The sequence below is a fragment of the Balaenoptera acutorostrata genome, chromosome 14 (genome assembly GCF_949987535.1).
Source record: "Balaenoptera acutorostrata chromosome 14, mBalAcu1.1, whole genome shotgun sequence".
In the NCBI taxonomy this organism is placed as follows: Eukaryota; Metazoa; Chordata; class Mammalia; order Artiodactyla; family Balaenopteridae; genus Balaenoptera; species Balaenoptera acutorostrata.
The window spans coordinates 91,717,008-91,729,340 of record NC_080077.1 but is presented as its reverse complement, the minus strand read 5'-3'; the positions used below and the strand labels follow the sequence as shown (position 1 = coordinate 91,729,340).

Sequence of the window (12,333 nt, the reverse complement as noted above, 5' to 3'; positions counted from 1 at the left end):
GGCAATCCCGTTAAGGCTAGGTTCTTTCTCTTGAACATGAAAGACCTTTAGAATTTTATTAAAGTTCTCTAATTCAAGTAGTATTACAGAAAGTTCAATTAAATTAAACCTTTTTTAAATGATAAGCTGGTACTGGTAAACAAAGTGATCACTTATCTTCTTACCAAAAAATATTTGGACGTGAATCTTCCTATACAAGATGTTTTAAATGAGAAACATAATAGAAAACTATGTTATTTAAGGGAAATATTTGAGTAAAAACTGATGAGAGGAGAAACTGAAGTCTTCATAGATCTATTGTATACCAGTGAGAAGCAATAGTTTCAACACTTCAAAATAACCTTCATAAAAATTCTGTCTAGCTAATTGTTCAAATTATCCATCCCATAAATGCACACACACAATGTAGAAGAGACTGTCTATCATACAAGGAAGTTTCTGGTGAAGTTGGAGAGGGGAGTGAAGTTTGATTTCCATATGAAGACCATAATGAGAGACTGTCTATATCATAGTTTTTTTGTTTTTGTTTTTTCAAATTGAAAACATCTTGTTTCTTAGAGATGAAAGTCAACTGGGTAAGGGTTGGACTAAATGATTCTAAAACGTGGAGACTCAAGTGAGGTCAACAAATACATAGAAACTCAGGGAGGGAAGGGATCCTCATTCTTTCCTTTATCTCCAAATTTAGAAAACAAAAATTACTGGTCAATTATCTACAGAATTTTATTGGGGTCAGGTTTCTATAACAATGAGCTTGCTTTGTTTTGTTTTGCTTTTTTTAAAAAAAATAATGAAGAGCTGCTACCACAAATAAAGAGGCCAGACGGAAAGAACTCATCTTTACATAAAGTGGTAAAGGAATGTGAAGGGCTTTTCACACTTGAAACCATTCCTGAATAGGATTGGTGTTTTTCTAGCCTTACTGAAGATTAGATTATGGTTAGATTATGCTTACTACTGGTTAGATTATGCTTACTACTGGTTGGATTATGCTTACTACTACTCTAGTAGTTTGAGTGTCTAACATTCTGAATGTCCATCCATATGTTATAATGTTAACAGAGGTGCAACTAGTGGCAACTTAATGAAACTGGGTGTATAACAAAAAAATAAGTGTTCTATCTTGCTTTTTAAAATATTTTTGTAAATGAAAGAAAGAAGCACATATCTGAGAAAACTGTGAAATGTTACAAAAATAAACAAGAAAAATCTTGCCTTTAGTCACTCATATTGATTAAAACAATGTAATATTGCCCATTTAAAGCTAAATAAAAAATATACATTTTAAATAAAGCAATGTAGAATAACTGAAAGAGCATTGCTTTAGGGTCAAGAACAGTGGGTGCTTTTTCCAATGTAAAATTCTAGGTAGTTGTTCACGCCTTAGGTCTCCGTTTCCTCATCCTTAAATGAGTTCTGTATAGACGAATAAGCTCTAATTTTCATTCAAGCCCTAAAATGATGTGACTGGCGTGATGTCTTCTCTCTTTATGTGTTTTCTGTAGTCTTGGGCTCAAGTTGTTGCTGTATTTTTAGAAGATTTAATACCACAGACCAGTGGCTTTCAATCCTGTTGATCTCAGAACTTTCTTATACTGTTAAAAGTTATCGAGGACCCCAAAGGGCTTTTGTTTCTGTGGATTACATTACATCACATTCAGGCTTAGGCGATCAGTGATGCAAAGCGTCGCTGTTCAATTGCTACCCTGGCTCTCCTCCAAGCCTCTCTTCTCATCAGTACTAGAGAGACTCCACTGGGTCTTCAGGGAAAAAGAGTTAATTTCCTTACTAGTATCTTTAGATTAAGCACTGTGACCTCAGCTGCTATTCTCCTGCTTTTTTTTTTCCAGAATTTACAACTTTTTTCTAGGTTATTCTCTAGGCAGGTCTTTGCTACCTTCTCAGAATGGATCAATAAGATATCATTTCTTCTGTCTCTCATAACTCATCTTTACTCCCTCCTGTGGAAAGAGGTTGCAAATTTTTGTTCTGGCAACTTGAAAATAATAAGAATGTTGGTTTTAAATGAGTTTTCTTTTTAAGTTACAGAAATTGTAAATTATAAAAATTACAGTTTCACAATTACAGAGTAGTGGCAAGACCCTAGCCTGATTTTTTTTAAACTGTCATGGTTATTCTATCATCCTCAAATTTTAGATTTAAAAAAGTTTTTCAGCCTTGTAGGAAATTTGAACGCACTGTGTTTCCTGGAACAGTCAAATTTTATCCTGGAAGTTATTGCTTCTTCATGATTTGTCTGCCTGACAGTGTAGTAAATTATTTAATGTGTAGTCCTTGGTCAAAGATTCATAGACACTTCTTGTTGGCTATTAAATCAGAATCCCCTCGTCCCAGAATTCACCTACACCCCCTTTTTGAAATTTCGTCTTCTTTGAAGTGCAGGATATACCTGTACTGTAGTTCTTCCTTTCACTCATGGTTGCTATGGAAACAAACCTCGATTGTATCCAATGGATTTGATGAAATTAGAAAATATAGACTGTCATCATGGCTACATTAAAATAATGATCAATTCCCATTCTACAGGGTGCACACTAATGAATATAATATGGTGTGAAATAATTTCTCTGTGGTGACAGTGTAGTTTGCAACTATCAAGGAAGGCTGAGTCTTTCTCAGGAGCAATTTTATATCACAAAAAATAATCATGAACAGATGGCTATTGTTCTGCTCTAGAATGGTAACAATTACATACATATGTGATATTTTTACTAATTGCACATAATAAAAAAGAAAAGAAAAACATAACTGCAAACTTTTTGTTAGTGCTAGTTTTGCAATGACATAGGCAAAAGCTAAGTCAATTTATGAAGACTGGTGTGTCTAATTCCCTTCTACCACACAAGTTTTTATAAGGACATTACTGTTTTCAATGAATACTGAGAATCAATTTTTTTTCTCCTTCACTTTATTATTTGGTTCTCCTAAATTCTATAATTGATATTCAAATTTACTGGGTAGGAAATTTAGTCTAGCAGTAAATGTTTGCATACTGGTAGTGATAATTTGAAGTCTGCTTGAAATAAACATGGGAAAGACAAATACATTCAAATTATTTACATCTACAAAAAGCACAGAGGGGAGAATATCATACAATGATATAAAATCCACATGCAATTTCATGAACAAGATATTTTTCAATGAAAATGTTCATGACTAATTTTCAGACACTATGTTAGTTTATCAAATATTAATGAAAATTCAGGTTATCATGTATATCATGTACGTTGAAGAGATATTCATAACATGAAAGAGTGAAATTCATAGTGAAAATGTTAATATTACATTTCACAATCTGAATTCTGTTCTTTTTGATATGATATATGAAACTCTTAAAATTATAGAACGTAATTCATTTATGAATGCTCTTCATTTCAGTTTTTCTTAAGAAGATAAAGATATACCTGTTTGGGTTCTCTGATTTTTTTTTTTTTTTTTTTTTTGATATTGAGCTGCATGAGCTGTTTGTATATTTTGGATATTAATCCTTTGTCTGTTGCTTCATTTGCAAATATTTTCTCCCATTCTGAGGGTTGTCTTTTTGTCTTGTTTATGGTTTCCTTTGCTGTGCAAAAGATTTTAAGCTTAATTAGGTCTCATTTGCTTATTTTTGTTTTTATTTTCATTACTCTAGGAGATGGATCATAAAAGATCCTGCTGTCATTTATTTCAAAGAATGTTTTTCCTATGTTTTCCTCTAAGAGTTTTATAGTGTTTGGTCTTACATTATTTCTTTAATCCATTTTGAGACCTAAATAGACATTCTCCAAAGAAGACATACAGATGGCCAAGAGGCACATGAAAAGCTGCTCAACATCACTTATTATTAGAGAAATGTAAATCAAAACTACAATGAGGTATCACCTCACACGGTCAGAATGGCCATCATCAAAAAATCTACAAACAATAAAAGTTGGAGAGGGTGTGGAGAAAAGGGAACCCTCCTGCATTGTTGGTGGGGATGTAGATTGATACAGTCACTGTGAGGAACAGGAATGAGGTTCCTTAAAAAACTAAAAATAGAACTACCATATGACCCAGCAATCCCACTATTGGGCATATACCCTGAGAAAACCATAATTCAAAAAGACACATGCAGCCCGATGTTCATTGAAGGACTATTTACAATAGCCAGGACACAGAAACAAGCTAAATGTCCATCAAGAGACGAATAGATAAAGAAGATGTGGTACATATATATAATGGAATAATGCCCAGCCTTAGAAAGAAATGAAATTGGGTTATTTGTAGAGGTGTGGTTGGACCTAGAGTCTGCCATACAGGGTGAAGTAAGTCAGAAAGAGAAAAACAAATACCATATATTAAAGTATATACGTGGAATCTACAAAAGTGGTACATTTGAACCTATTTGCTGAGCAGGAATAGAAATGCAGATGTAGAGAACGGACGTGTGAACATGGGGCAGGGCAAGGGGAGGGTGGGACAGACTGGGAGATTAGGTTTGACATAAATACACTACCGTGTATAAAATAGATAGCTAGTGGGAACCTGCTGTATACCACAGGGAGCTCAACTCCGTGCTCTATGATGACCTGGATGGGTGGGACTGGGTGGGAAGGGAGGTCCAAGAGGGAGGGGATATATGTATACATATAGCTGCTTCACTTCATTGTACAGCAGAGACTAACACAACACTGTAAAGCAATTATACTCCAATAAAAAAGAAAGATATACCTGAAAAGATTATACAATACTGAAAGAGACAGACTTCGTTTAAAAAACAACTATTTAATAAAGTCAAAAACCCTTCCGTGAAAAATTGGATTACAAAGGTGATTATTAGTGCACTGCACCAAAAGTAAATGTTTTATATTTTATTATGTTATAAAATCAAAATTCATATTGAAATTTTAAGTATTTACTTGCTAAATACCAAAATATAGGTCAGATGCTTAGTTATATCGGGGGGAAATTCATCTGATCTTCAATTTTGCTTTGGTCTCAATTTGTGAATCTATATCTCTTTCCCATATGGGTCAATGGAAAGAAAGCATTAATGATTAGTTCTAAAATATGCCAGAGTCAGAACCCACTGAGCAAGGGGAGCCCATGCACCCCAGGCACCACTTGACTGCCCGCTCAGGGAAGCCTGAGTGTCCAGGACATCCAGAACCCACACTCCTTAGGTGATGCTTCCGCCATATCTGCTCCGTCTTCTTTCTTCTCTCCTGCTAAGTCTTTTTCTAATTACTAGTAGCAATGACAAGGGATATTAACGGTTGATTTTAAAGGTCTGAACTATGTTATATAGTAGGCAAAAAGAATCCTGTACAAATAAAAAATAATCATCTCTGCAAAGCAACAGTAGTTATTTATGTAAAACTGTTTGTTTTGTCCAGTTAAGATCATAATGTAGCTGAAACTCAAGATTCCAAGAAACAGAAGAGAAAGTCACTACAACTATATGCACATACATACTTATCAAAAAGCTGAACATCTGATCCGAATGGAGGAGTCCTTATAACAAAAACATTGATTTGTTTACTTCCTCCTTTTTTGTCTGTGAATGTGTCTCACCATCTCAGGATGATTTAAGACAAAGAGTAGTACTCAATTAAAAGGGCTCTGGAGATATACTATTTCTTCATGCTTTAGTTCAATGTATTTAGTGTGATACATAATTGAGTTCCAATATCAGACTATCACTATCATTCCCCCTTTTTAGGCAAATAGATGGTGCGTCACTGATCAGAGCTGGAAGGATATACAAGACTGGGTTCTGGACGTGCAGGACATAAACACTGCACCAGTCAGCTGCCCTGGCCTCCCTCTCTCTGCCAGCTCCCTCAGAGCCAGGGAGCTTTCTGAGAGGACAAGGAAAGGCACATACAGTGGATATCTGCTGTTTCTGCCTTCCCTGTATTTACTTCTCCTTATTCTCTAATAACATCTGAACTTTGTTTTTGGCACTTAGCACTTATACACTAAATTTTCGGTAGTGTTAAGCTGTATCACCTTTCCTGACCCCATCTATGCAAATCAGATGCTAGCTTCCTAAAGTTTGCATCTTCAGCTAAAAGACATATAAACCAAGGAATATTTGGAACATGCCTATGGGAATGGCAGCACCTAAACACCATCATTAGTTCTATTACTGTTGACCTTTCTGAAACGTGTCCTTTCTGAAATCTCTTCAGCTTTTTCCCTCAATATCTTTTTGATAAAAGCCCCTTGGTGTATGTCTATACATATACACATTTATACATACATACATATATGCATATACATGTGTGCATACATACACATGTGTGTGCACATGTAGTATGTGTGTGCATTTACTAAATTACCCAGCATTGAACTCTACTGGTTGTAACCAAGACCTGTATTTATAATGAAATTATAAAGAGTTAGAATATATTTTATTCTGTCAGAGGGTATTCTATGCAAAACGCCACCAGCAAATAATGCTCAGAAAGATAGGAGGGGGATTTAGAAAGGAAAGTAACAGCCAGAGTAGGCAAGGCATTTAAGAAGCAGGGGAGAAGAAGGGCAGTAAACACTGTAGCGAGATTAAAGGAAATGTGGCTGAGGAAGATCACTGATTTTGAGAATGAAGACGGTGATGTTCTCAGAGAAAGTTGCCTATGCCGATCCTCTCAGGGAGGCTGCCCTGTGTCGAGGTTCAGGGGGGAAGAGGAAGGCCTGGAAAGGAAATGAGAAGGTCAGTGGCTTCAGTGAGAGGCAGGCTGAAGATTGGTATGTTAACTGATCTGAGATACTTCAGGTAAATGAGAAGAAAAAAGGCAAAGAGAGGTTTTAAAGATATGATAGGTCATAATAGATGGAGCAAATATATAGAAGTGGTTTAAAGAGTGTAAAAACATTGAAAGAGAAGGCAGCAAGGACAGGCATAGGGATTTGCCTAGGAAAAACAACAAAAATGGAAGCAAGAGGTCAGACACTCTAGATTTACAGGTCAATAAATTTTTAGAATACAAAGGCTTTTCGTGTTTAAATCATTCCAAAATGATGTGTGAAATAGCTCTATCAAAAATAATGATAAAACTCTCATGATGTACTCTCAATTATTATACTTGTGCATGGTTTTGTTATTTTTGTAATGTTTCTGAAAAATAGAGACGCCTTGAAAAAACCATAGATATATAACTCCTAGTACTGTTACTTTGATTCTACTTAAAGGAAAAAAAGAAATCTGAGTAAGACTGACCCAAATATCCCTACATATTATATATTTTTTCTACTTATACTTTTATAGAAATACTTTGATATAGTTTTACTATAAGATACTTATGAATCTAAAACCCATTAGGGAATTCAATTTAATTTTAATTATAAAATAGCCAGGTAGACATTTTTATGATAAGCAATATAAAAATTCATGAAAGAGTACATAATTGAATTAAAAATGTATTAGCTATATGTGAGCTGTTCTGTTCTCTACCCAAGAAAATGTACAAATTGGTAAAACTGTCATTGACATACTGTTTTTCTTTCCTTTATCAAAATATTTTGCCATTCTTCATTAAACAACTCACTTTTATATTTTAAACTTATATTCTATGAAAATTGAAATGATAAATTAGTATCTTACACAGCAAGAAAAGTATTTATTTACTTTTGAATTTTGAAACATAAAATTGTAGCATCTACTCTATGTATGATAAACTGAGCAGAAAATAAGAAGAAAATATTTTCACTGCCCTTAAAACAAATGGGTGAGTGCTAAATGGACAATAAATAATGGACATTTAATGGATCACTAATAGATATCTCTGAAGACAATTCCTCAGGTCAAGACAACCAAGAAAGGCTTTAAATCTTCATGAATATTATAGGATATTTATAAGAACAATTGAGATAACTATATAGTTGGAGGGCACGTTGTGAAGAAAGGTATCAATTCAGTGAATGTTGTGATCTATGTAAATTTTTGGTATGCTTAAAGGTGAAGAATTTTGATTAGCAAGAAGTGAAATTGTAATGGTCAATGAAAGGTAAATCTTGTGGGACTTTCAATCCAATGAGAAAGACTATAATTTTGTTCTACAGTGGTAACAGATGAACAATTAAGTTCTTAAAACAGAAAGTAGTGTGATTGCTGTTGTGCTTCAGAAAGAACATTCTTAAGAGAAAGAATTATGATGACTTTTAACATACCTTACACTGAATCCTTCCCCCCACGAATTTGCATAAAACTATTTCCATGAATAGAGTTGTGCTTCTCCCATGAGAGCACGGCCCATGGTAGGAGCTCTCCCACGCTTCTGATCTCTCTCTGGCCAGGACAGTGCATTCTTCTTGACTCCTCGTCAACATGTAAACTCAGGTGTGAGTGAAGATCAAGATGTCAGAAGAAAAAAAAAATCATTGGGAAATTTGTTATCTATATAAGATGATGAATTTCAATGTTAATTAGGAAGTCCAGGGGGAAACAAGTAACAAGTAGATAGAAAATTAGGAGGCTACGTGACACCACCTATCTTGAGAGAATGAAGACCTTACTTTTACCCATCCTAGAGAGCTGGAGCGTGGCCATGTGACCCAAGCATGGCCAACTGTATGCTCCTGAATGATACTTAACATCTTGAGAGAATGTGCCAAAGGCAGAGGGTCTGAGATAGTATCAGACTGACTACATTACACTAGTGTCTAACTGTGGCAAGGCTAGTGATGACATCCCAAGTAAATGTTCTTGTGTCAAGGTTTTGCCTATCTTGTCTTCTCTTGCAAAGAGCTGCTTCTCCAGCAATCCTGCTGGTTCTATGAGTAACTGTTTTCAGAGTCAGGTTCAGTTTAACCCTGACGAGTAAAGCATTTTCACAACACTTATGATAGAATTTGCAGAAGTGGATATGATTGTCAAAGGAAAGGCTATAGAGAGACTCAAACTTAGGATATCAAAGAGGCAGGAGAATGAGAAAAATAGAAAAGGGAACACAGATTAGGTAAGAAAAGCAGAAGTGTGGAAAGTTTTATTCACAAAAATAAGGAGTAGTCACAAATATCTGAGGTTCACAAATTTTGCCTTGCACATTACAAATAAGTGCAAGACTGTTCCACCTTTAAATTATATTTGCACATTTTCTCTACTGTAATAGATTTATTTGTTCCATTTTATTTTCCAAATAGGTCTTCGGAATCTATAGCTCAAGAGATGACTGCTGCTTGATTACCCTTACTTTCAGTTGAATTAGTTATAGCTATGAAAATAATACTTGAAAACAAAATTGAAATGTAAATTAGTACTTAGCATAACACATTTTGACTGCACATTTTGTTATAAGCATAAAGGCAGTATTTCTTTTTTAAACTTGTACAAAGATTTGGATAATTTTCCACTCTTCAGTTGATCAGTAAAATATAGTCTCACTTTCAATATGAATAAGAAAATATCTTGAGTAAGCCTATAGATTCATTTGTAAAAGTAAGTAAATGGGAATGCTTTGTTTAAGTGCATTAATGATTATGTATTTAATTTTAAATGTCTATGTAATTTTATATGAGCTATTTATGTTCAATTCCTCAATTTCTGCTAAAAATTTGTTATTGAATCTTGCTAGTAAATTTCAGCACCCTTAAAACCTTGTGATCTCAATGGCCTCATATGGGTATTTCTTTTCAAATAGATACTAATTTATGTAATTATCAAGTATCAGAGTTGATTTAAATGTTTATATTAACATATTGATCAATTCTTGTGTATATGTTTCATGAGCTACATATATCTGTACATGTGCACATGTGTATATTGCTATATGTGTGTGTGAGATAAAATTTTAGGCAATGCTGATAATGACCATATCTTAATCTCCACTTCACATAATTGTTTTTTAAGAAGCTAATTAAATACATTTTCAGTGCCACCAGAAAACATAATAAAGATAATCCCATTTTTATTTAAAAAAAAAAAAAAATAGCTCTAGCAGTAACTATGCTTTATGGCTATGCCTAAATATCTTGACAACAGTAATACTGAAAGTTTTATATGCTAATAAGAATGTAATTTACATTTATAGCCTAAGTTTAAGTAATTCTCATATAATTTTATTGTATATTAACTAGGGTTCCCCTTTTATATAAGTGCATTAAATTCCAGCTTTTAAAAGTCAACTAAGATGGAATTAATTTATAATAATTGCATCATACATTCTGAATTTATACTCTCCATGCTGTTAAATAAATCTATAACCATTAAATCAAATATTGAAGATCAAACATACTCAAAAGAGTTTAATTACAAATAGCAGACTTAAATGAGTTACTTCTCCTTACAAATAGAACTGTACAATGGATAAAGAAATCATGGATTATCCTGAAGTCGCATACTTAAACAGGGGTTCAGTCAAACGTAGAATGCCAGATCTACAAACCCTTTCTTCTACACAATTATAATCCTAGGTGTATTCTGTGGAACACAGAGAAATAAAAATATTCACGTTTATACTTGGTTAAAAGGAAAATTATAATGGTTTCATAGATATTTAGTCTAAGCAAATTTATTTATTTTCTACCAAATATTTAACTTTAATAGTTTCACATTGCACTTTGGTATGACACTTAGCTCCAAAATAACATGGAAAAACACGTTTTTAATTTAATTCAATTATAAAAAATGTAGGGCTAAAAGTAATCAAAAATTACTTGAAAGATGGCAGAGGAGTAAGACATGGAGATCACCTTCATCCCCACAAATACATCAAAATTACATCTACATGTGGAACAACTCCTACAAAGCACCTACTGAATGCTGGCAAAAGACCAGCATTCAGACATCCCAAAAGTTAAGAAACTCCCCACGTACCTGGGTAGAGCAAAAGAAAAAAGAAAAAAACAGAGACAAAAGAATAGGGACTGGACCTGCACCTCTGGGAGGGAGATGTGAAGGATGAAAAGTTTCCACACACTAGGAAGCCCTTTCACTGGCAGAGATGGGGGGGGGGTGGGGAGGAAGCTTTGGAGCCACAGAGGAGAGTGCAGCTACAGTGGTGCAGAGGGCAAAGTGGAAAGATTCCCGCACAGAGGATTGGTGCTGACCAGTACTCACCAGCCTGAGAGGCTTGTCTGCTCACCCACCAGGGCGGGTAGGAGCTGGGAGATGAATCTCCAGGTTCAGAGGTCAGAACCAGGGAGAAAACTGGGGTTGGCTGCATGAACACAGCCTGAAGGGGGCTCGTGCACCACAGCTAGATGGGAGGGAGTCCAGGAAAAAGTCTGGAACTGCCTAAGAGGCAAGAGAACATTGTTTCAGGGTGCACAAGGAGAGGTGATTCAGAGCACCACCTAAATGAGCTCCAGAGATAGGCGCGAGCCATGGCTATCAGTGCAGACACCAGAGATGGGCATGAGACTCTTAGGCTACTGCTGCAGCCACCAAGAAGCCTGTGTGAAAGCACAGGTCACTATCCATACCTCCCCTCCCAGGATCCTGTGCAGCCCGCCACTGCCAGGGTCCCATGATCCAGGGACACTATCTCGGGAGAACACACGGTGCGCCTCAGGCCGTTGCAACTTCAGGCCAACCTCTGCCACCACAGGCTCGCCCCACATTCCATACCCCTCCTTCCCCTTGGACTGAGAGAGCCAGAGCCCTGGAATCAGCTGCTCCTTTAACCCCGTCCTGTCTCAGCGAAGAAGAGATGCCCTCAGGTGACCTACATGCAGAGGCAGGGACAAATCCAAAGCTGAAAACCAGGAGCTGTGCGAACAAAGAAGAGAAAGAGGAATCTCTCCCAGTAGCCTCAGGGGCAGCAGATTAAATCTCCACAATCAACTTGATGTACCTTGCATCTGTGGAATACCTGAATAGACAACGAATCATCCCAAAATTGAGGTGGTGGAAAGGGAACACCTGTAGACTTGGGGTTTGCTGTATGCAACTGACTAGTTTCTGATTTATATGTTTATCTTAGTTTAGTTTCTTCTGCTTGTTATCACTGGTGGATTTTTTTTTATTGGTTTGGTTACTCTTGTCTTTTTTTTTATTACTTTTTTATTTAATAATATTTTTAAAAATTTTTTATATTAATAACTTTTTAATTTAATTTAATTTTATTTTATTTTATTTATCTCTATTTTTCTCCCTTGTCTTCTGAGTAGTGTGGCTGAGAGAGTCTTAGTGCTCCAGCTGGGTGTCAGGCCTGAGCCTTGGAGATGGGAGAGCCAACTTCAGGACATTGGACCACCAGAGACCTCCCAGGCCCATGTAATATCAACTGGTGAGAGATCTCCCAGAGATGTCTATCTCAAGACTAAGACACAACTTGATTCAATGACCAGCAAGCTCCAGTGCTAGACACCCCATGTCAAACAACTAGCAAGACAGGAACACAA

General features: G+C 35.7%; 1 protein-coding gene across 2 annotated transcripts in view; it reads right to left on the bottom strand.

The window, feature by feature from the left end:
• The window catches only part of EYS (eyes shut homolog), a 1,775,980-nt gene that overhangs the window by 798,297 nt on the left and 965,350 nt on the right, over nucleotides 1-12,333 (bottom strand). The gene's annotated exons all lie outside the window — the stretch shown is intronic.